The following is a 26,348-nucleotide window of genomic DNA, read 5'->3' on the forward strand; positions in this document are numbered from 1 at the left end:
TAATGTATATAACTTATTTTGTCACTGGAATTGTAAGAAAAGTGGGGTACGATGGGCATCATGTGATGACATGATAACCGTGGTGGAGTACAAGTATATAGGTGACGGGTGTCATCTTCTATCCGTTGAGCTTGCCATTCCAGTAAAAAATTGTAAAGTAATTCAATATATAATAATTTATGTCCATATTCATTATGACAAACATCTTCAGATAAAACAACCATACTTATACGTAAAAAGAGTTTAGCCACATACTTTTCATGCTTTTATCCATAAATAGGGCACTATCAATATTAAATATGAAGATAATAAGACTAAAGTGTTTATTATTATATAAAAAATATTCTTAGGTGTCTTTAATAAACTGCTGCAGCTCCGATAACTGGTAAATTGTACGAAGAAATTTTATTCATACTGTTTGCAGTATATACCTAATTGTTGTGGATAGAAAAATAGTTTTTAAATGATTCCAAATGTTATTAAATTAATGGGCTGATATTATTAGTAACCTATAACTATTAGGAAATAGATCAGCGGCTATGCAGCTTATGGTATTCCTCATTCTTAGCTAATTTTATTTTAAAGTTGTGTATAAGTTTGTACTAATTATTAGCCTACCGTTTAGAGTGAAATACAATACGCCCATTACTACTGATACTTCAGTGTAGGATTATGTTAGATCAATAAGATGTAAGATGTAAGAAACTGTACAATATAATTTCAGCTATTTCAAGTTATTAATAGAGTATCATTAAATACCAAATTATGAAAATATAATTCAATCTAGAAACATAGCCTTTCACATTTTCACAATCCATATAATACAAACCTATTTAACTGCATATTACAGAGCCAATGTTTGCGTTTAAATAAGTGCATCGGATACATCAATATAATACATATACATCTGTCCTTGTTACTCATATGTGTTTACTAGTGAGCGTGTGTAGTCAGAACGTCGATTGTTATTGTCACGTATGTGTAAACATAACCGAATCATATGCATCGGTGCTGACAGTAGACCTACTAAATCATTGAATGCTCTCACATATTTTATATAGATTGATAGTGTTTGCTATAAGATAATATTTTATTCAAAACTCTGAATCTGGTTCTACTTATTTATTCGGCAATGTATAAATGTTAATTATTTGCAGGACATTTACTGATCCTTAGCTAAAGCAGAATTTAACACATACAATTACCACAATCACTCTTTTTTATTACAATTGACATGGCTGTTTATTACTGACCACGGCATTATATATATTATAGTCATTTTTAAACTTTCGTTGTTAATATACATTATTTATATTATTAATTGGGTATTAACGTTTCGACTAGGTTGCACTAGCCGTGGTCAGCTCGTGACGGACTAGTGTCACTTGGTCGAAACGTCGAGAGATTTAAAATTAGTCGTGTTAAGACCCGGTTAATAATATAAATATATACGTATTATTCTCGAATATCCATCAAAGTTTTTAATAGACACCGTAATATACGTCACGTTAGTGTCCGATGTAGGGTCACCTCGACTTTGAGACATTATAACATTCCGTAGAGGCTCATTGGAACTTAGGATTCTCGAACATGCCGATTGTAAGTAGGTTGTTTTTCGTAAAGACGTTGGAAACAAATAGAAACCTTGAGCTATTGTCATGCAAGAAAAAAACACTATTTTTTTTTAAATAATTCCTCTGATATTTTGTCATTGACCTTAAAGAATATACATGTAACATTTCAATATAAGATAATATATTGAAATAAGTTAAAAAGTTGGTAACAGTGTAGTATTTTAATGAATGTTTGTTGTTTTCCATATACATATTATTATCTAATAATATAAGTATATTGCTGAAATACAGACTTGTTTTGTTATTCATGTAAGTATTTTATTTTTTTAATGGATGGAATGCCTCCTCTAACGGTATACGCTGATGGGACACCAGTGGAGGATAATAAGAGAAACATAAGGTTAGCTTAGTTAGCCCATTATAACAAATTTACTAGAAATTTATTACGATGGTTTCCAAGGAGAACCGCGTGGAGGTCATACCTGACATAGTACGTCCATAATGATGATGTTATTAATCTACATTATTAACAATATTTCCCCCTAAGATCCTGATATTAGTATGTGAAAGGTAGTATATACAAAAAGATATTCTGCAAATGAAAATATTAAAATCTATTTACAGTTAGCGAAGGTATCGGTTAACATACACATAAGTGTAAAATTACATTCGGGAGTTCTTTCCCTTGATGAATAATTAAGAAGGGTTTTAGGAATATGCTCTAAGATATTATTTCGTGTTTTACTTTAAAATAACGGCGGGCAAAAGCTAATGGTTCTGTACAAGTAATCGTATTTTTCTTATTTAGTTGGAGATAATGCAGTTAATAAGTAATGTTAATAACGATGAACATCTCTCTATGATAAACTGCTCTAAAGAACGTTTTATTAATTTAATGTATAAAATAGGCTTCTCATCGTGCAATTTATTTAATATCCTGTCTACTACTCTTTAGTTACACAATTAAAAGAAGTCTATTACAAACTTCTAAAAAGTTATATGAGGTAGAAGTAATCCCTAATTACGTAACTCTTTTATAAATAGTACTTTTTAAGAAAATATAAGGAGATAAAAGGTTTCAATCTTACGAAATGGACACGTTTCTCTTGAATCATGACTGACATGGAATTAATATTGTGTCATGATCGTATAAATTTACATTAAAAGATAATGACAGAAAAATATATTCTTATTGTATACTTAGTGACCATGAATAATTTTAAATGTTGATTCCTTCATAAGTACATCGCGTGAAATGGTTACCATGCTATCATCATTACAGAAGTGAGTAACAAGTGCAACTGGTCTTTTGGTATCATTTGTTAACATTTTGGTTATATTCTACAAAACATCTAAAATATTATACATTAACATGTCGATTCATAGAGATCGATTATCAGAGAGCTAGTCTACATTTTTATATATTATTTCTACTTGGTATTGTTACTATATTTTTGAGTACAATTAATAATATTTAAATTTGCAGTTGTATTTTTTTCAAAGCACAATTTTCTTCTTCAAATTCAAGCTTCAAGACCAATGCAGACGAATTTTTACAACCTACCTTTGGTAATGTCTTCGTAATGTGTGCATGGTTATAAATTCTGCACCAATTATTATTGGATAACACTGATAATAGAGGAAATTATCTTAAAATGTTTTCCCTGCTTTAATTTTATGCCTATAACCAATAATTGCAGTAGGTAATCTACTTGTTTCTTGTTACAGAATAGTCTCTTCCAGCACATTGCTTAACTTTAACAGCTATTATCTCCTAAGGAGATCTGGTAATGTTTTTTTATTTTTAATAACAAGAGACTATAAAAGATCGGTTGTTTACTTTATCTGCAGATATTCAAAATGAATTTACAAATGTTAAAACTATAAACAACATTGAATAGAATATGTACCTAACGTCATGATTCCATTTCATACAAAGTACGTATTCGTATCAGTTAGTCAATAATTCTTCAATTGTTGTGATATGCAGAAATAATTCTGTCACAAAAGATCGGTTTATATTGTTATACAAAAAGGAATAAACAAAGACGATATTCTTTATTAGCTTAGTAATGTGTTTAGTTCTTAAAAATTGAATGTGACCGTATGAGGTCATTTGTATGTTTGGAAATATTTGGGCCCAGGTATGTGACTATATGACTCATAGTTCCAAGGTGTGCGGTGCACATCAAAGAAACGACAATGAGGATGGTCAAATTAATTTGTCGTCGGTCAAATGCCGAGAAGCATTGTAGCAATTTATCTATAGAGTTTCGTCTATATATTTTCGCAGTGTTTGTTTGGATTATAAACATATCGACATTTATCCGTCGCTATAGTTAAGTTATTAGCGGTTGAATGTTACGCGTGTACGTTTTACAAGTTTGTTTTTAACGTCTTTTGTTATCGGTTAATTTTATGTGCACACGCCACTTCTGTGATTTTTCCACGCTCACTGTACGGTGATCCACATGAATAATAAGAATTTTACACACTATTTTCAGTTCTATTGTAACAGCATAAAGTTTACAAGGATGTGATTGCAGTATATTGTAAATTATTGCGTCTGCTCAACGTAAATCGGAACATTATGCAACTTAACCATCACGATAACGATGCGTGTAGATAGAATTCAATCGATTAGACACTTTATTCCGATTTTGAAAAGTTTAAATTTTATTTTATTGTTGCGTTATAAATTTATGATGGTTTATTTCGCACGTGTTAGCATTTGATTATTGCTAATTTCTTTGTCGAGTTAAAGTTATGTTTCAAGGCCGTTGTGGCCGAACCGTGAATTCTGTACCATACATACAGAGTGTATAAAAATATATTGGAAATAAGCTATTGTAATTGCTATTTTAGTGACACTACAATCTGATATAATATCATTGCGTTGTCAAACCATTGACATATTACTTTATGTTTGACAGTGTCCATAGTAGCGTAGCCATGCGGTAGGTCCCTCGTGGGGAGATTAGCCCCAGGCATCACCAAGCGGAAATTGTTTCTTATTTAGTTTCTGATGTAGGTAATATATGTTCTGTCAAAATGTTGACGTATAATTTGTTAGATTTTGTTGAAAGTTACTTAAATGTGTTATTGAGTTGTAGGTATGTATTGATTTAATAAGAATTAAGTGTGTAGTATTATTACTAGTAGTCGTTTTTTTTTTATTACTGATGTGTAAGATTATAGATTTATCAGAATGTAAGGTCTTCAATGTGAGTGTGTAAAGGATTAATAGAGCTGCGGTTTTTATAGAGTTTGTGATGCGGTATTTAAAAAAAACAATTACATACGAATATTTTTTTTATATTAATTTTTATTCATTTTGTACACATATCTTGTTGTTTCGCCCACGTTGTAATTGTACTTGCAATTTTTGGTGAATTTCTTTTAAATACTCAAAGTACTTACAGAATGAAAAATACTTTTTATAAATTCTGTTCCTTTATTGAGGAGTTTTGGCTGTACGCAGATCATTCAGACGACCTGTTTTTTAAAAATTCCTATAAATAAAGAAGGTCAAAGAGATAAGCACTTGCTTATTATGTTTATAATTATGTTTACACATTTGAAAATACGATATATGTAGATATAATATCGATTTATTTTTGTAAACGGTAAGTGTTAATATATGTATGTCGCGATTGTAATTTGTAGGGGCAGTTACGTGAGCTTAGTTAAGTTGCGACAGCTGAGGCGAATTTAGCGCATTGTGAAGAGGAAGCTGTATCTACTTAGTGCGAATCGAGCAGTTACATAGAATTAGAAATTTCTAGACGCGAAATATAAATCGGGATGCAACAAAGCTATAAATTAATAGAACGCACACATAAATAAACCAAAGTGGGGAAATAAAATAGTCTGATATACGATTAGAAGAAACGCCGGAAATTAGATTGAGGTCATAACATAATAAACTTACTTACATAGTCAGGCGTAGTATTTGGCATCAACATTTTTTTTTATAAAAATGAACGAAGGGATTGAATTTCCAAGGAATTGAGTTGAAAATTTGAATTACTTTTCGTATAAACTTCGCAGGCAATCGATCAATTTAATTACAAATTTATTGGTTCAAAATTTATTTTAAGATTTCTACATTGTTTCTTCGGTTCAGTTCAGACGTTCAGTTTTATAAGTATTCTATATGTGACTGTCGGATTAGTATACTCTTTAAGACTAAAGGTTAACGATATTGATTGAAGGGTAATATTAATATATACCTATCAAGAAAAAAATGTAGCATACTGTTACCGCGGTGGTCAGGCGGTTAAATAGTCGATCATTATCAACATAATGGCTTTTAATTGAAAACGCAATTTGTTGACTGTTGCTTTCCTGTGAATGTGTTGATAGCCTATTATTTGATCCGAATTAACTTACCAATTTACGTGACGTGTTTGTATGGTGTATTCGTTTGTAGGTACGCGTGTGTTATCGCAAAATAACTCGTAATAATTATCGCATTCCATTTACGTAGGTTTTCAAGTGAAATATATCCAATGTTGCTTGTATATTCAATACCTTATACCAATTTCTTTTTAAACTTCCTTCATCATATCGGTCTTCACTCTATTAATTAACCGTCACTTATTTCCTAATATTCTAATATCGCCATATTATGCCTTGTTATTATTTTATTAGAGCAAGATTATTCATCTTGCTTTTGATATTGCTCTAATATAAAGCTATGTTTGTGGCTCCAAATTATGCTCTAATTTTAAACAAACATCATCTAAGTTCAGACTCTACTTAAATGATAAGATAATTAGCGTATTTAAAAAATATATTATATTGAAATACATTATGTTTATTTTTGACATTGACCATTTAGATTTGTTTTACTACCACTTACAAAATTTACAAAGTTGTATCTTGTTTGTCTCACGTTTTATGTATTTATAATACAAATAGATTTAATACTCTTCTTAATAAGTGGATGTGGTCCGTGGTAGCACTAATATCTGGGGTTGTATCAACCTGTTGACATTTTTGTACAAAAATGTGTCACAAATTTATTATAGACAAGTAATAAAACTGATGAAGTTGACGATAGACTGTATTTCTTCTAGTGTGTTTATGTCTACGTTGCATTTGGTAAGACGAACGGTGAAAGTGATTGCGCGGATGTCGCGTGCGATGCGGCCGCAGCGACGCCGCGCAGGCGCACCCGCCGACCTTGCCATATACGAGCGAGCGACTGCCACCCGATCGCCCGACGCATCATACATGATGACCCGACACCTTTTTTTTATTATGTATATATGTACGACCCTGAATATTACCTTTCAGTCAAACAATTACATTATACACATACAGAGTAGCTATTAATTATTATCATTAGTATCGAGGATGAACCCGGAAAGGTTTTGCAGGATATATGACCAGAGGCGGTGTGACCCGACACTCATTGACAGGTTTGTCAGCTATAATTTCATTAAGTATGTGAAATGTAAACTACATAAATACATACAAACAATTGTCGAACATTTTGTCGCCCTTCTATCATTCTCTGTCCCATTATTATGGGTTTCAAAATTACTTACTGGGCTGAGGTTCGAACCCCTAGGTGTGCTCTCAAGTCGTATCCAGGCATGAATTCAGTCGATCCATAAGGCCATTCGCGGGGTTAGTGTGCCCTCTGGACTCATCACTATTTTTATCCGGTGTATATATTTTTTGTTTTTATTAAGACCTGATTAAGCGAAGGACATATAACGGACACACGCTAACACAGTCACTGTTTTTTCACGGCCTTGATTTGCTTGTTCTAGATTGCAACATGTAATTCTGTGTCCTATTATAATTGAAAAATATTATGTAACAATAATACTGGACAATTCACACAGTGCCATTTACTACAAGCTAAGCAGAGCTTGTGTTACGTTTTTTAATTAGATACATTTAAAACGCCCATATCAATGCAAACAATCATAATCATAAATTTTTACACCATGCGAGGAATCGAACTCCCCACCATCAGAAGTAAAGTGCTATGCTTAATCGCTAGACCACCAGAGCTGTCACCATACAAAGAACTGACACTCCACTGACGCCGTTACCATTTAATGTCTTAGCTTGACATGATTAGCACTTTTATGCCTTTCCTTTTGATTCCCTGTATCATTACAACAGGAACCAAATTACGATAACCTGAGGCAAAGTCCGAACACCTAGAAGTCCCCTAAAACTAAAGTCGTATTCGTTAATCAGGAGTTGGCCTTCAGTCGTTCCATAAATCCTTTCGTGGTTTTGCCAGCATTGGAATAGTTGGCTACAATATACGAAAAATTGGCTATTCTTATATCAGTAAGTACATTACATAAGTTATATGAAAACAATATCTAATTGCATTTTGAAGTTATGAACAAACAAGCGACCTACCCCACGTTGAAGAAAAATGACTATCATTTTAATTTAGTAAATGATAATTGAACGTGAATGAGAAAATCAAGGGATTACCACATTTTATTTATTACTATTAAGTTACTGATATTTCGGTAGTGTTATCAGGGTAGACTGAAGAGCAATGGGGAAATAAATAAAAATATGGATATTCGTCTCCTTCACATTTCATTCTTTGTGGGTGCTATTGAAATTAGCTCACTGCTCATTTCGGCAAACTATACTCACACTATCTTCACGTACACGTAATACAGTTTCGACCACGATTTTTATTTTCGTTTATTTACCATCTACTCGCTGCTCTTCAGTTATGGCAGTTGTAGAGCACTGCCGAAATATCCTGGAACTCGTTGAAAATAACTAAAACGTGGACGTAAACGTAACTAAACGTCAATTTTCGTGTAAATAAAAAAGTATGAATGCTATTACATTATCAGAGAAGTAACATTGTTGTGCAGAGTAAGTGCGAGAATAATAGTAATGCATTATGAACGACAGAAATCAATGGCGATGCTTCTTCACGGTGCCGAGTTAATGGCACGTGAACCAAGTAATGTGATAGGAAGTAGGCACTAGTTATAATTACATATGTCATACAAGAGCACACGTTGTGCTATGTACGGCGATGTTTTTGTTGTCATAACTGCGCGTAGAATGCGCGCGCACGCGGTCACGTGCGCTAGCGCCGCCGTCGAGGACGGATACAGGCCGTCGTGTAGTACCTATATTATAGTATGCACTAATGCGTTGTAGTTTTGTAATCGAACTCGATTGAACTGTTTTAAATTATGTCCAGTTAGTTGGCTAGTGATTTAGTTATTTATCTGTGTGACTACAAAAGTAAATTTGAACCTATTTTTATTTATTTACTAGCTGACCCCGCGAACACCGTTCCCCCTCAAAATTAAACATGTCAAAGGTTTTTTGAAGTTTAGTTACGCAATAAATTTCTGAACGGTATCAGCAGTTTGTATGGGAAAATAATTATATTATAATTGTTGTTTTTACTATTTTGTACGCATTTCTTCATATTTTATCACCATTGAAACCTTCCCTGGACTTCCACGAATATTTCAAGACTTTTACTTTTAAATTAATCATATATATATATATATATATATATATATATATATATATATATATATATATATATAGATGTTTTAATTTTAATGTGATATTTATGAACACAGTACTATTTTTCATGTCGTGTTGAATTTATAGGTGTAATGTCTATCATTAATTAGGCCCTGAACTATATTATGATTAACACAGATATAAGTGATGAATCACAAATGGAAATATTATCGTCATGAGGAACAGAACGCGCGAGGAAAAACATTGATCATTAATGTGAGACGACCTTGCATCGATCAGAATTAAAATTACGATAATCAATTGACGCGTCTATACTTTAGGTGTAAATTGAGTCAAATTGCGTAATAAAATTAGTTCGATTACAAAATTGTTTTAAATGACGTGTACAATAGATGATTTTCACGTAACCGCTACAATTTTACATTGTAGTAGATTAGTTGTATCTTCCAACGTCGCCATATTGAATTCAGTTATAGTTTATTCAAATTCAGTATAGCTAGAGAATCTAAATGTGAACCAAATTTCATTCAAATCCGTTGAGTAGATTTTTTTTTTATTTTATAAGAATACCGAAGTGGGTTACAATGAGAAAAACTTTTTATTATTTTACATAAACTTTGATTATTATTATTATTATATTATTATAATCCTAAGAAAATGGATGGATAATTAGTTTTATAAACGTCCATAATTGATGAAATCAACAAACATCCAATCTTACATTCATTCGTTCTAACAAAGATTCGTATTTATAATGTAAGTATAAATTTGTGCATACATAAACTTTAATTTAGGGACTAGGCGTGCACATAAATAGAGTCATAATAACATCATAGTATTGGCAAATAAGTGCGCATTTGTTTCGGGGCCGACACGTTAGAACGGGCGACCTCTCGCCTCCGTCGAGTTCGCTTACGACTAGCATTTACCTTTCTTAGGTCGGACTTGTCCTCAATACAGACTAGAAGCGTTGATTTATTGCGATGCATGGAATGCTGGTTCAGTTGAGAGACAAATTTTGTGCAATATCTACCAGATATTTATTCCAACTTTACTGAGGCAAGTAAGAAAAGGTTTTCTATCTATATTACTACATTTATGGTTATTTTGATATGTAATTAATAACGTAATTGACTTTGGTGAATGAGAATCAATCCTATAATTTTTTTTGACGCTTTAATTTTTTAGGAAATTTATACCTGTTTCAAAAACCTGACGTCACAAACGTCACGTACAAGTTATACAAATCAGTATAGATAATTTTCCAAGATACTTAATGTGTTAAAAGATTATAGTGCTAACATTGTCATTTATCAAAATTAAATTCATTGTTTAACTATATTAGTCATCATCATCACGATCATCATCATCCACAATTAGATTGTATAATGAAATTATTATCCATCAGTTTAGATGGATCAAAAATTATTTACTTTTGAGTAACAATTGTAATTTGTATAGGCCGGATAATTTGTATATAATATACGAGTAACTTTACATACATAACATTTTTTTTTAAAGGATGATAATGGAATGGTGGACATGCCTGCGCTAACGGTTTACGCCGGCGGGGCACCAGTGGAGGATGATAAGATGAACATGAGGTCAGATCAGTTAGCCCAACGTGACAAATTCACCGGGAATGTATCACGATGGTTTCCTAGGGAAACCGCGTGGAGGTCGACCTGACATGGTACATTGCTAGCAATGGGAACATTACTCCACATTACCATACATAACATTATACACATAACATAATATGTATTAGATAATAGAGGTATTTTTTTGGGTCTGTATGCGAATTCGTCAGCGTGGCAATGATGGGCCAGAATAAATTCTATGTTCTTCCCCATTCCAAGTGGTATTGATATTATAAAGAAATTTGACCAAATTTCACTGCGGTCTATTCATTCTTTAAAGTGTGATATCGTAACAAAGTCGCTTTCTCATTTATAATATTAGTTATGATAACAAACGACTGACACATTTTTGTAGATTTCATCTATTCGTTTATATTATGGCACACTACATACTAAATAGCATTTATTTAAACACAAGGTTGCTCGACGTGCACCTATTAGTCTGTTGCACCTATAATAGAGTCGCCAATTGTTCCCACTATTAATTACTATTTCCATATTGTTCGTGGGCATTAACGATTTATTCATTGACATCGTTTATTTACTATTAATTTATTTACTTTTTATAATGTTATTTACTACCCTGATCATTTTTATATATTATATATTTCTCGCTGGAATGTTTGATTGTCCAGGTTAAAAATAGACTGTTCAATGTTATATTTTAATTGTTCTGTACGTGTGTTTGTCACCTAACTCCTCTTAAATAGCTGGATCGATTTCGATGAAATTTTGTTTGATTGAAAACAGAATTACAGCCGATAAGTCTACGTCCATCTGAAATAATTTACCTTTCAAATATTGTCAAATTTTAATCAGAATGTAGGTGTCCTGAGATTATACTGGTACACAATATCGTATTTAATAGAATAAAAGGAAATTTAAAATTAGACATAACAAAATGCTTGCCGCGGTAATTAACCTAAACACTTGGTGTATCATATATTTATACATTTTTATATCAACACAGTGCGTGTTGTCAATTTACTCAGATTCAAACTGTGTTAGCTAAGCTCATATTTTACGTTATGTCAACCAATTAAAATCTGTTTACAACAATGTCGTCTATTTTCAAGAATTACCTTAATTATATGTCAAATATGTTTAACCACATCAATATAACAATTAATGTGATAGCCTATATACAAAGAAACCAACTGTTTTCTTGGAATTCTTATACAATTTTGCACCAAACTGGTATTGCTCATTAGAAGTAATAATGCGTGTTGTCCAGTTTGGTCAAATTTTCCACTGTGTCGCAGATAACGAGATAACCGGACATTGATTGTTATCAGTAGCAGGGAGGTTGTTACGTGATATTACGCATAGCAGTTGTATTTGTAATTCTCTTGTCGACAAGTAAACAGGAAGGTTAATTTGTTATGTTGACATTAAAATGTTTATATTAATGTTCGTAATATATGTATTAGTTAATAAGTAGAAATTACAACTATGATCAATTTTTATAGGCTTGAGAATGGTAAATCATATATATATATATATATATATATCTTATATCTTTATATTATACTATATTCACAAATAAAATGCTTTTGATAATTATTTTTTTAAATTGTAAAGTTTCTATTCAAAACCAGTATTTTATATCTACTTATTTCTTATCTTTATTGTACTTTATTTCGTGAAACTAAATTTATTTTTATTTATGTTTTACATGCAAAAAGTATGTAATATATGTTGTTATATATAAACATACCGTAACACATATAATTGACAGCAAAATACAGAAATATTTAATAGTGTATACGGGTTTTACTACGTGTTCAGTTAATAGCCACGTTTATGTAGAAGGTAACTATTAAGTAATATATGGACACGTGGTCTCTGCTTCAAGCATTTAATGAATTAATATAGACCGCGTCACTTCAACTTTTTTTTATTATTTTTAAAAACAGTGCAAATTCAAATCTGTTGGGTTTTTTTTCTTAGAGCTAGATAAGGCATATTAGACTAAGAAAATATGTTCTTATTATGTATCTATATTATTTCATTATAGTTTTGAAAATTAAGAAAATAATGATACGAAATTTTACTTATTAAAATAAATTTATACCGATATATATATAAAAAAAAACAGTATTCATGGTATCTTGCAGTATGGTAAAAATATCGCATGCGCATCATAGCCATAAGAGTTGTCCCTAGTCCATAGTGAGTAACTGCATATGCAGGATTCTTCTAAATATTCTAGAAGACCAGTTTTTTCTCGATATTTTTCCCTATAATACTTAAGAACTCTTGAGCGTTTTGTGATTATTAAATAAAAATTAAAAGAAACAGTTACAACTTATTTGATAAGTACGTATACCACGTTGGTACTGTCTAATCATCCTGATATTTTATCAGAAATCCAGCGATGACGGTGCAGAAATGGACGCATGCCGATGTAATAAAAATTGAATACGTAGATCGTAAAGGTTATAATAATATAAAGCAAATAAAAATTAGCACTTGTATAATAAGACTAAACATAATAATATTACGTAGACAATAAATGTGCAAAGGATTGAGTTATTTACACATACCAGTTGACTAAGTGTACGCAAATATTATAACGCGACCAATTACAGTAAACAATATGAGGATGACATGCAAGAGCACGGTATTCATAGAACTTTACTAGCGAAATGTTAGAGCATCTAAACACGATTTGTTACCCGATCGGTCGTGTCAATTTGTCGGACACTGGTAAGTTGTCACGTGAGCTGGACGTTAAATTAGTCGAAAAATATGTTTGTGTTTCGACTTAGGTATAGATTATACAAATTGGGTTTCCAATAGTATTGTTTATAAAATCGTGCTTTCTATTTCACATTCTAAATATAATATTTCATAAAATATAATAATTAGTAACAACACAATGAATAGGTACAGTTTACAACAACTCATAAATACTATATTCGCAATTTCGTCCAAAACAAACTAAATCGCATGCGAAGTGTGTATCTAACCATACAAATATTTGCGTGGTACCTACCTGTTGCATACATAGCCACGTAAGTGTTAAATGTATATAATAATGTAATATATCCCGGTAATTCATTAAACAATATTAACATTATGTTATATTATAAAATTATATTAAATAATCCTATAAACAATATTAGTGTTATACTTAAGAATTATGAAAAGTAATAAGTTAATTGTATTTACGAAACTATTATATTCTTCTACTTTTGAGATTTCATTCCTGGGACTATAATACTGTACTCACACAGACGCGTGGTTTCAACATTAAAAATGTGGCTGAAACGATAATTATCTTGTGCATGGCTTGTTGTTTATCAACATCAATGTCATAAACATTGTTCATATAATATTATTTTGTGGTACAATAGTCATACTAAAAATACCCAGAGTTACTACTAGAAGAGTGCAGGCTACTCACGGCTCTCCAAGAGAACGATGGCTCATAAAGAAAGCATGTAACTCAACTTTCCTTCACTTTGATCGATCCCCGTCCAATTCTAACAGGGATTGAAATTACGACGGCCTGAGCTGAGGTTCGAACCCCTAGCGGTGCCCTCAACCTAAAGTCGTATCCGTCAGGCGGTAGTTGGCATTCAGCCGCTCCATAAGTCCTTCCGCAGTTTTGGAGTGCCATCTGCACTCGCCCCCTTTCATCTGCACTCGTCCGGTGAAGCTGTAAAAGCCAGCAGCGGCCTACAGCATTAGAGTAGTAAAAATAATATCTTTCTCAGATTTTTAATGGAATGCAACTGTTGCTACCTATCCCTTTGGATCATCACAGCTATATCGGAAGAAAATTTCAAAATATAGACAAAAATAAATCGATGAAAGATAAGATAAATAAATAGACAAATGTGATATTAAAATAAAAAAACAATAGAGTCGCCCTGCGTTCCAAGTTCCAAAACAAACTTTTTTTTTATGAATACCTAATGCTGTTGCAATCTCAAACAAGAGTAATGGTCATCGTATAAAAGCAGAATAAACGCTATCGCCTTCGTCTGTGCCTTGGTTCCGCGGCGTCTGACATTGAACGCTCGACCCTATTAAACGTAAGCAGACGAGCCCCGAGGCCGCGTGCTCCTCGTCATATCAATCGATTGTTATTCAATTTTTCACATATTAATAATCATTCTAATTATAGACTTAGCTGGTCGTATTATCATATTGTTGGAACTAATTAGATCATATTTTTATGCAGATCACACTAAATTTTGATACTAGTTACGCTCTCGAGATAGGAGATCCTATATGTTATAGTGCAATTTTTATGATAAAAATAAATGATGGGTTATATGTATTAACCTTAACTATACGAGATATTTATTCTATTTAGTTGAAACATAAATTTTAATGAATGTATGGAAATATGTTACGATTAAAATATAAATAATTTAATATACATACTAAATAATAATTGAGAAAGAGAGTTTGGTTACCTCTTAACTTTGATTGATTTTGATGGGATAAAAATCCTGTTTACCGAATGTGTTCCAGTCATACTAACCTAGTCTAGAGTAGAATTATCATAAACAATTGTTTTCTCCTATAAATAGATAATAATCTATGACTACCACTGCATCCTAATAGAAACCTGCTGATCCTCATCTTCATATGGAAAATACGATTCCGGATATTCCTTTTAGGGTAGATTCACTATCGTTTAATAATTACATAATTACAGTAATATTTGGCACTCAATAATATAGGTATATGTATATAACATTGCATACAAGGTTGATAATGAAGAAAAATCTAATTCGGATATCGATAACCCTTTTAGGGTAGATTCACTATCAATTGAAGATCTCGTTAACAATAATATAGGTATATGTATATAACATTGCATACTGATCTCGTTATATCTAGTTACACAATAAACTCTTATCATTACTTACATTATTTGGGACGTAATGGAAACACCACGAAAGATATGACCGTATTGTACGCAAAAATATTTATTTATTTGATACAACAACAGATTAAAAATATACCTAAAAGAAAATTACTATAAAAACGAATACAATTTAATACAAGTAATCGACATGACAATAACATATAATAAAAGGCAGAAAAATGAACATGACGTAAGTACTTGCCTAGGTAACAAATACTTATATTTGTGTTTTGTAATAACATAATATATACATATGTATGTACGGAGTATATGTATAATATGTTTCTTGTAAGGTTTAACTGTCAATCTGTCTTATTATATGAAAGATTGAAATATTGAGGCTGCGGAAATATGGACAGACTTTTGAGGTTCTGTTGATTTGAAAAGCAAATAAAGACTTTTACAAGTAGTTTAAAAAACTACCATGAATTTTTTTGGTACCTACATAACAATGCTCTAACATTGATATAGTCAGTACATAACATAGTAAAAACGTAGTCCTTAACCATACGAGATATTTGTTTTAAATATCTTTGTACGAATAGGTATTCGTTCTGTTAGGTAACAGTCTTTAAAAAATAAGCCGAAGTGCTATTCCCTATACAAACTCCGTTTTTTTTATCGGTTATCTTAGTTTTATATTTGCTAAGCCTCCCCTGAATTGTAACGTATTACAGAACAGTAATTCTAATTGATCAATTGGTGTGTTACTAAATTTGCATTTTTGGCGTAGTAGTTTAAAAGATTGGCTGAACTACCAATGGTTGTCGTTCGATTAAAACACTTATTAAGAAAGTGTACAAAAAAATTATATTATTATTTAGATATAAACGTAAATCGTGTGAAGTAGACTGTCGTCTGGGTAGGTCCCTTAGTCTCACCTATTCTAAGTAGCTTGCTTTGTAAACTATGTTTCGTTTGTAGGGTTAGATTAGATAGTGAAATTATAGGATAAGAGATAAGACGTCTTAGTTCTCTGGAATTGCAATACATGAGTATCACGGGTGTCACAGTCCGTATTGCTGTTTATGTTTATAGGCGACGGTTATCACTTACCAACAGGTGGGAAGTTAGCTTGTTTCAATTACATTATAAAACCCCATGTTGCGGTCTCTGCGACTGTGATGAAAAAGGGGATGGGAAGAAGTATCTATTTTTGTATTTGTCACCTCAACTCCGGTGTATGAAAAACAAGTAAAAGACACTGTCCGTATAGGTTAGTACTTGAAGCACGCGACGGACCAGAACCGGAGACACCGGTTCAGCTCGCACCATTTCTGATAGCCTTCATTGTCGGTTACCAAATTCGGTCCAAGTCACTGCCTTGAAGACAAAATTAATAAATATATACTTAAAATTGTATTCGTCGTTTATTTTACTAAAAAAGTGTAGTAGACAAACTGACAATATTATATATAGAGTATATTTCTAATTAATAACCATAATCAGTTACTGTAGTTTTCTATGAGGAAAGCAAAAAGTTTTGTAGTGAATTCCGAATTATGTTTTTATATACTACTAACACACTAATCGTTATATGCTCTTGAGTTTATGATAATCTTTATGTGTGTTCATGTTATTTATGTACGGTTACTTAAGATACTGTGTACTACCGTACGTTGATTATATGATAATGGGAACAAATGAAAATAAAAGTCAATAATTTATTTGCCGTGGTAAAAGTGTTGTAAATACACAATTAATTCGCGTTCGCTTATAACTTACAGCCACAATGTGACAACTTCAAAGCGCTACCGTAAGAGAGCGTGAATCTCTTGTGCCCTTTTAGGGAGACATATTTTACGCACAGTCGATATTAAAAACAGGATTGTGGATGATATCCTTTGTGTTTTTGTATGAATTTTGTAAATACTCATTGTTTTAAATAATATATATTACATTAAAACGATAAAAAATATATCATTATTTACTAGCTACTCGCACCGGCTTCGCACAGGTGTAAATGTATTATATATATAAACCTTCCTCTTGAATCACTCTATCTATAAAAAAACCGCTTCAAAATCCTTCGCGTACTTTTTAACATACGCGATTTAAGCATACATCGGGACGGACAGACAATGATAGCGACTTTATTTTATACTATGTAATGATGATAATGATAATGATGTGATCTTATTATTATTGTATGGGTGTTTTCTAGTATGATGATTAGGTATTTATAAAAACATACATTTATCTGAATACAAATAATTTCTTTAGGCTGATTGCTGAAGATGTTTACGTGGCAGTAGTTTATCGAGTCTTGCTAAATTGAAAATGAATATACCATACATGTAGTTAAATGTTGTTGACATTTACAGTAATATATGAAGATACTTAAGCGAAAGGAACAGATATCAGTTCAAGAAGTAATTTTTAGTGGGTGGCCAATTAATTCTTAACACGCCAAAATAGAAGCTATGTATTATGGCGTCAGTAAATCAATATGACAATAATGTAAATCGTTGCGATTGTAATCTGTGGCGGCGCGGGCGCATGATGTCACTAAAGACCTGCGCAGTGACGAGGCCTTGTGAACGTAGAGAAAAACCACTTCTTATTATGACAACCACATTTTATAACAAATAAATTTTAGACGAAGATAACGCATGTTTGCTCTGTACTTCTCGAACCACATTTTAGTAATGTATTTATGACGTTCATGCTGTGATAGGTAAATTTTTATACGTAGGTACAATCGAAAGTGGTAACTTGTTGAAAGTATTGTATAAAAATTAAATCTATCTAAATAGAACCTACTAACCTTATTTTAATACTTATAGTGAAAACAAACATCTAAGAAGTACTTAGAACTTATTTCAACGTAACTATTTTGCTGGTGTAACTTTTTCTCAAAACAACTGTTATATAATGTGCAATAGGTGTTTAACTCAAGGCATTACAGTGTTAGGATTGGATTAGTAAAGAAATGTGTTGTATGTAGAATGAATGATGATAATACATGTGCTCTATCTAGTAGTAAGGAAATTAACAAATATGGTATGATGACAATGATAAAAAATAAATTTTTTTGCCTCCACAAAAGTGTTTGTCCACTGTGGTAGTTTCATTTTAAAGTTTAAAATATCGTAGTTATATTTTTGAAATTGAATGTATGCTTATATTATGTAATAGTTTGACATTTGCAGACATATTTGTCAATTGTAAAAAAAACTTCAAATTAAATCACAGTCCATATTTTTTTTTGTTATTGTAACATTTGTAACTTTAATTTGAGGATTTTGCGCAGTTCAAGGCTTCTATAATTCCATGTAATTTCAAGTGTTTGGGTGTTTTTAATTTCCTTACATTATGTCTTATTATATTAGGCATAACGATCAAAATTGAACTCTAATATTTCTGTAGTATTGACCGTATGTAGTTATTAAGAAGCGTCGCCAAAAGTCTGATGTCATAATCGTTGCTCGTTATTATATAACAACAGGTTTTAAGAACTTTTTGTGTTCTCATTTTGCTTTGTTGATAACTACGATGCAACAAAAACTCTTGGTGTATGTATATGTTAAACTAAACTATTGTGAAGTTGACAAAACAGTTTATAATTCACTACGTATGTATCTTCATACATACGTAGTGTCAAGATGAATTATAATGGACGGTTTTATTTATGTATTTGTTACGTCCAGAGCAGCAATAAACCCTTAAGCCTATTTGTCTTTTTGCCTGTCTTAGTATGCATCTTCACGCCAGATTTCTTATTTGTAGGTTTTAGGTACATATCTCTCTTGCTTCATTTACTTCCTTGATTCCTTATGTATTGACGTCAATTACAGATATTTAACAATTATTTCTACTTCCGACTATATAATCTGTTACATCTGATTAGTCACGTTTTTCGCTTTATTATATTTTCTTCCATTACATAAAGTTAGTCCATTATAATTTCCAAAATTAATTGTGTTCTATTAAAATTTTAATTTAATAATAATAAATATATCGTAAACTTATGTTTTTTGCATATGTTTTATTTGTCTTTTGCAATTGACGATCAAGATGTGTTTACAGACCTATTTATAATCTTTGTGGGAATTTTCCTTGACAGAAAATGAAATCCATGTTTACCATTTTCTTTAGCCAATATTCAAGCAGTATTAATTTGTCATAATTGCGTGTAGGAAAATATAATAAATTAGAACTATTATCTTTACTAGGTTACCTTGTTTATCATAATATAATAATAATTGTAATTATTTATTAATATAATTATCGCGGAAGCTCAATGTCGGATGCACTCTTCGAATAATTACCTACACAGCACACAAACAAGTTTCCTTGTTTATCTATAAACTTTTGTTATCATATTGAGATCTTAGATATATTGAAAACCATTAAGTCTTTGATTTCTTACAATTTAAATGTTTTATTTATTCTACCCGGATCCAGACCTATTCTTAGAGTCTTAAAATAACTATTACTGAAAAGTGGACTTGAAAATTTTGAACATTTGTGAAAGCCACCACCACAATAGTGAAATTTTAATATTTTACATTAGTTTCTGAGTGTATGGTAGTCTCATCGGACATTGATTAATGTTACATAACTGCCGAATTAGTTAGGGTAGCATTCTTACTAGGTTTAGTATAAAGAAGTAATAAATTTAAAACGTGATTGCCTCATGATTGTAACTTTTCCCAATAAGGTAATCTTGAGTTCAGCTTCTTAATCATAGGTCTGTGCCTTATTAAGAGAATGATTAGCCAATAATTAATTATCATTCATTACAAACATGCAAACAAAAAAGTTTACACGAATGACATTACACGTGTCGTATTACTTGCCATTAATTTGTGTCGCAAATGTTAAATGAATTACAAAATCTCAAACAATGAAGGACACGATCACACTCCGTGCACGTAACGGCGATTCGACCAGTAGCTTCACAAAAATGGGGAAGTGTCGTCAGGGTCGACTGACGCAAATTGTACCATCTAGAATAAGTAAAAAATTTAGGTACGTAAATATTAGTGCCGATTATAATAATAATTAGGCTGCGAAATTGGCGTAAGTAATGACGCTATATATCCTAATAATGTTGATTCGTTAATTCATATATAAGACATTTTGAAAAAACTAAGTTAACTAGCCATAGGGGCTAGTTAATCCTCGATAGGAGTTGGTATCAAAACAACAAGAAATTAATTTCGTATAGCTCTTGTTACTATTGCACCGTCGAGTCTGGGTAGTTAGTTTTGCCAAAGTTTTCCAAGAGTATAGCCTGGGCTTCAGTTGACTAAACTAACTTGACTTGCTTTAGTATATACATAGATTTCATTTCGGTATTCTTCAATACGTTAGTTATCTATACGATCATTAAAACAGATCATATAGTAGCTGAATTTATTTTGACAGCATAATTTAAATAATTTCACAGTAGGCGGACATCAATAGTTTATTTGAACACTAATAGTTGAATGCATAATGAGGGAAAATAAACTTGTTATAAAAATGTAAGTGTAGGTACTTATGAAGTACGTTAAGAAGACTCGAGACTTGGCCATGGAATTTGATCATATTTTGAACTCTGAGTAGTTAGTCGACATTCCGTATATGTTTTGCATCGCATCGCGTGGCGCATATCGTCCGGGTTCTCTTTCGGCCTCGTGTGCTGTTCTTAATACACGCCAGTTTCATGGCCTCAACTTAACACTTATTGTACTTGTGTGTGTGATCAAGTCGCGAAACTATTCATGTTACAAAGTAGCCATGACCTTTTATAAAGAATGGCTTATTTCAAATTAATTTAAGGATATTGTTCATCAATAGATTGTGAAAAAGTGATTGTATGCAATAACTGTGAAGTTGTTTTGACTGCAGTGCGGTAATTGTTTTCTTATCTGACGTTAATGTTATAGAACTATAATGGACTGGTATATCAATGACCGAGAAGTTTGAACTCTGAAGTGTGAAACCTCTTGTCCTCTGTCTTTATCGGAGTATCGAGTGGGTTGAACATATGATTAGTAATTAATTCAAGTATATCACGCGTGGGTGTCGATGTTTTATAATAAAAATGGCTCCCAATGTTTGTTACGTACTATTTACAACCCGTTTGCATTGCATCAAGGGAATTGATGTGGAATAAGGAATTTAAAATAATTTGTGTAGATGACCCAATCATTTCTCTAAAAGCCGATCATAGAGTTATTTACGTTTGCTTATAAACTGTGATCTAAGATACAATAACCTTTTCATGTATTTATTAAGTACCAGCTGACAATAATTTCTCAGTAGTATATAAATAAATAGATTATAAACTAAAAACCTCTTTCCGTCTATGAATCTACCACAAGAAATTCAAGTGACTTCCTTTTAACTGTGCTATTTAATAGTTATGTTTGCCCAGGCACACTGTTGATGATTTGGTAAAGTTTAGAGAATAACTTCACATAACCATGTACCGCATCCATCCACATATTAGTTACTGATATTAGTTCGTTTGTGGGCGTGCTCGGTCTAGTAAGTACAAATAGACGACGTGTAGTCGCGTCGCTTGATGCGCCAGCGTTCATGCTGTATTCCTATCAAAATGATTCGAATACTCACTTCACCTCAACATAGTACCAGTACATTATCATCTTTAGAAATCACCCACTGACTAACGTATTACTTAAACTTTCAAATTGATATGAATATATAGACGCGTTTGTTGTCCACTTACTTTCTGGTTGTTGTTTAGTGTTTACTTATTTATTATAATGGTCAATATTTTATAGAGCAAAAAAGCCCGTTAGATCTGTGGTAAATAGAATGACTTCTTTATCCATCATTTGCATATATATATTATAATGGAAATGATGATTGTTTTTATTTTTTCAATTGGTAACCACAATGGTAATAGGTACTTAAGGGTGTGGACTTAAGACTATGAAAATACATAAGAGTAACGCCAAAAATATACATATAAGATATGCATGCCTAGCAACCAATAATACCACAGCGTAAAAAAACAAAATAATGTATACATCCGTATTTATTCCATCTATTGATGATAACATGACCTTTTTGGCTTTCGTTTATTGACATAGCATTCGTGATATGATGGAAGAATACAGTACATGGTTAGCATTTTCATTATGTTTTCCTTCATTTATGAGTTTCACTGAATTGTTACTACCGTAATTCAAGGAGGATTGTTAATTGATAAATGTCTTATATCTACTATATTGGTAATAGATTTATACGGCCATTCATTGTTAATGAGTAAAGTGCAACGTAATAAATATGTGATAAAGTTAAATCATATATGAGTATCAACCGAAAACTGTTTCGTGATAATATTGAAACAATTGGTCAAATAAAATATTTATTATGTATAAATAAACCAATATCATTAAACTCTGAGCAGTGTTCAATATGGTACAGGTCAGTTTTTTATATAATAAAATTAGTCGAATGTATTTTTTTACACAATTCTAATTATTTGACTCAGATAGAAAGATATTTTTGTTGTAAAATATACATCTTAAAAGTTTAATATCTCTGCCGCGTCAGATAAAATCTACTGCCGCTAAATTAAATGTTAATCTCATACAGAGGTGTTTGCTTTATAAAATGCTACAAAACTGTGAATTACTGTGGACTGTAGTGATGAACAGTGTTATAAATTTCCCTAGCATACCCACACATTAATGTTAGTTTACCGACGCAGATTCATTTTACATTCGTGTGTGTGTACGTAGTGTTAAGCCAACTTTTTACATGGGCTAACTAATTTGTTTGCCTTATATCAATGCAAATAAGGTGTAATATTGTTTGTGATTGAAACCGTAAGGTGTGATTGTTGGTTGTGATGGTGTACCGTATTGTTTCACGTTTACGAGTTACGTTTGTGTGACGAGGTTAAGTGGAGCGGCGTTATCTCGGAACAGAAATTCCGTAGAGTTCCAGTTATTGGATAGAACTATGGTAATATTAATAACATTATTTTTGTAGTAGATTATTTATCTATATTTCTGTATTTTATCGAAATGCGTAACTGATATTTTTCGATAACTGAAAAATCAATATGTAGTCATTGATAATGATTTGCCATTACTTTTGCGACTTTTTATAATATACGTACTATTTTGTACATTGTCATAAATTAACGTCATAAAAGATATTTCCATTATCATTAATGAAAATGCGTAATAAGACCAAATAATATTAATATAAGTGGTAAGCAAAGCATATACTTAGTAGTAGTTATGTAGTCCGAAAGTTAGATATGCTTATAAAATATTATGATTAATGTGTCTGGAGCAACTAAATCTCAAAATTTTCCTAAGTTCCCACAGGATATTTAACATCAAAATACGTTTCCCCCTCTACAATCGCCGACTGACATCTAAACAGTCAGTGACTGCCGTCGTTTTGTGGGGTGAGGTTTGCTGTGCGTTAAAAAGAATACTACCAAAAATTTTATTGTTTCTTTTACATATTCCTGTTAAGAGTAAGTAGATATTTCTCGCTTTCTATTATTAGCATGTAGATTTAGTATTGTGCAGAGAATCACGAGCACTAACTCTATGTAAAGAGTTCGATTCGAAGTTAAATATAACAAAAAATGGAAATATTAAATAAATTTATAAAACAGTCTTCTCAGTGACTAGATGTAGTATAATTTCAAAGTATACGAATCTACAATATGTAACCTTGAAACTATGTATAGACATCGAAAATTTATCTGAAGTGTAAGTTCTGGGAAGTTATAAAACGCGAGTTAATCAAGCCGCAAATCTATAATAATAATTTCATAATTATCGAGGGATTTTAACGCATTGTCCGTCCAGTTAGCTCCAGCCTAAATGTCATCGAACGGCGTTTCGCAAGCGTCAATCACGGCGGTCACCTACTTTCGCGATCGGTTCACAGCGATTAGTCGACTACATTCACCGAGGCTTTAGCTCACCTCTACGCAACAATTGTTTCTGTAGGAATCTTTTATTTATGGCACCAGGGACGTGTGCATGTGTGCGCCGGCTGTAGGCGACGCTGCCCGTGTCTTACCTGTCCATTCGCTACGCTCCTGTAATATCAACTTTCTATATTTACGGTAAGGCGGTTTTTTAATTAACAGTGCGTGTTCAGAAATGCCCTACCAGCAATAAGTCAACGCTCGAACTCGCCTGTTTGACAAGATTCCAACCGCGTCTGTCCTGTTTGTTTATTGTAATCGGTTTGACAATGAGCTTAAGGTGCGGTTTCGAATGATCTTCCCGCTCGCGCTCTCCTGCGATTGTTCTACGCTACTCATCGCACGACCGTGTTTGTGTTGGTATGATACGTCATGTATACCGGCTTACTGTAGATTCGCCTCTTAGCATCCGTAATTGCCCGGCGACCGAACGACTTTTAAAGCTCTTTGTTGATTAGTTTTCTTGTTGATTTATTTCGAGTTATTTATAATGCTCATTTCTTTTATTTGAAATTTACGAAGAAAATGCAGTATATTTTTCAAGCATAGTTTTATACGTATCAACTCATTCATATGTATAATTTATACAGATTATTTCAATTGTAAACATTCGAAACGATAATATCAGCAAAACAGCTTTATTAATAGAATCTATTTCGGATACTATGCGCTACCGACAATACTTAATAATAAAAAAGTTAATTAAAAGCATTTAAAATGAGTGTGACAACAAACCCATGTAACTCAACGACAATCCTAGTGCAGATAACGGAAGGTCAATGAGAGAGACGTCAGACGATTGAAACGGCGCGGAGCGCGGCGGCAGGTCGCGCGGGTGTGGGAATAAGTGCGCGGGGGGCGGGGTACTATAGCCGTCCTGTTCCCACGTGCGCGACCGACCTCCTTGCGCCTTGGATGCGCGGCCCGCAAGGTCGGCCACCTTAATTAATAAACTCACCGTAAAGTATTTGAGGCCGATCAGAACTACAATCTTACTCGGGCCTTTGTCTAGTTATTGACCCGTTCGACCGAGGTTTTTTTTTTCATTTGACTGTATGCCACTTCGTATAATTACCGATGCTTTTTCTTTTTAAAGATAGGTACAACAATAACTCCCCTTTATTTACATTTTCCAGATAAGAGCTCGCGATAACATTCGAAGTCACATAAAATACTATTTAAAGGTATAAAATAACCATAACAGCGTCATAAGGTATGCAAATGGTCTATCACATAATAAAGAACGTCGACAGTGAAATTAAAAGGAAAGTTAGTATTTGTTTAAATACTACTTAATTAAAATGATTTTTAATTAAAAACTTTAATAGTTACCTGGTAACCCTTCCATACACATACATAGATTCCTCGAATTTTAACAGAGCGGTTAATTTCTAATTATTGTAAATGTGGTTGACTAAACCTGTTACGAAAATTTTTGCGTTCGTCTTTGTTTTTAAAATAAATAAATGATGAATGGAACTCTATTATGTTAATTTATTGAAAACTTGAGTATCTTAAAACCATATCTTTGTCCGTTAATTTTTAAGTATGTATTATATGCACTTGATACAAGAAATAAGAGCGTTATCATAACAAATTATTAATATCCTGCTGAAGGGAACCGACCCGATATGAAGTTGATATTATTTTACTTCAACTTCTCCTCTGCCCAGACACTTCGGCTTCTATTTTGAGTTCTATAATTCATCCAAACTAATATTACAACTTTGAAAATGAGTCTGTCTCTCTGTTTGTTACCTTTTTACGACTAAACTACTGATCCAATCTTAATGAAAGACCTGAACATGGGCTGTATC

At 32.2% G+C, this 26,348-nt stretch overlaps 1 protein-coding gene across 7 annotated transcripts in view; it reads left to right on the plus strand.

Annotated features, from left to right (window-relative positions):
- The window catches only part of LOC131847281 (uncharacterized), a 78,012-nt gene that overhangs the window by 41,639 nt on the left and 10,025 nt on the right, over positions 1-26,348 (plus strand). Inside the window, exon 1 of one of the 7 annotated variants that reach the window (XM_059196820.1) lies at positions 23,995-24,066. The exons of the other annotated variants lie outside the window; for them this stretch is intronic. The gene's annotated coding sequence lies outside the window, so the exon portion shown is untranslated. Of the gene's footprint in view, positions 1-23,994; positions 24,067-26,348 lie in introns of those variants that run through there. 7 annotated transcript variants of the gene reach the window in all.

Source organism: Achroia grisella, unplaced genomic scaffold, assembly GCF_030625045.1.
Source record: "Achroia grisella isolate CSIRO2021 unplaced genomic scaffold, CSIRO_AGI_Agris_v1 utg517, whole genome shotgun sequence".
Lineage (NCBI taxonomy): Eukaryota > Metazoa > Arthropoda > Insecta > Lepidoptera > Pyralidae > Achroia > Achroia grisella.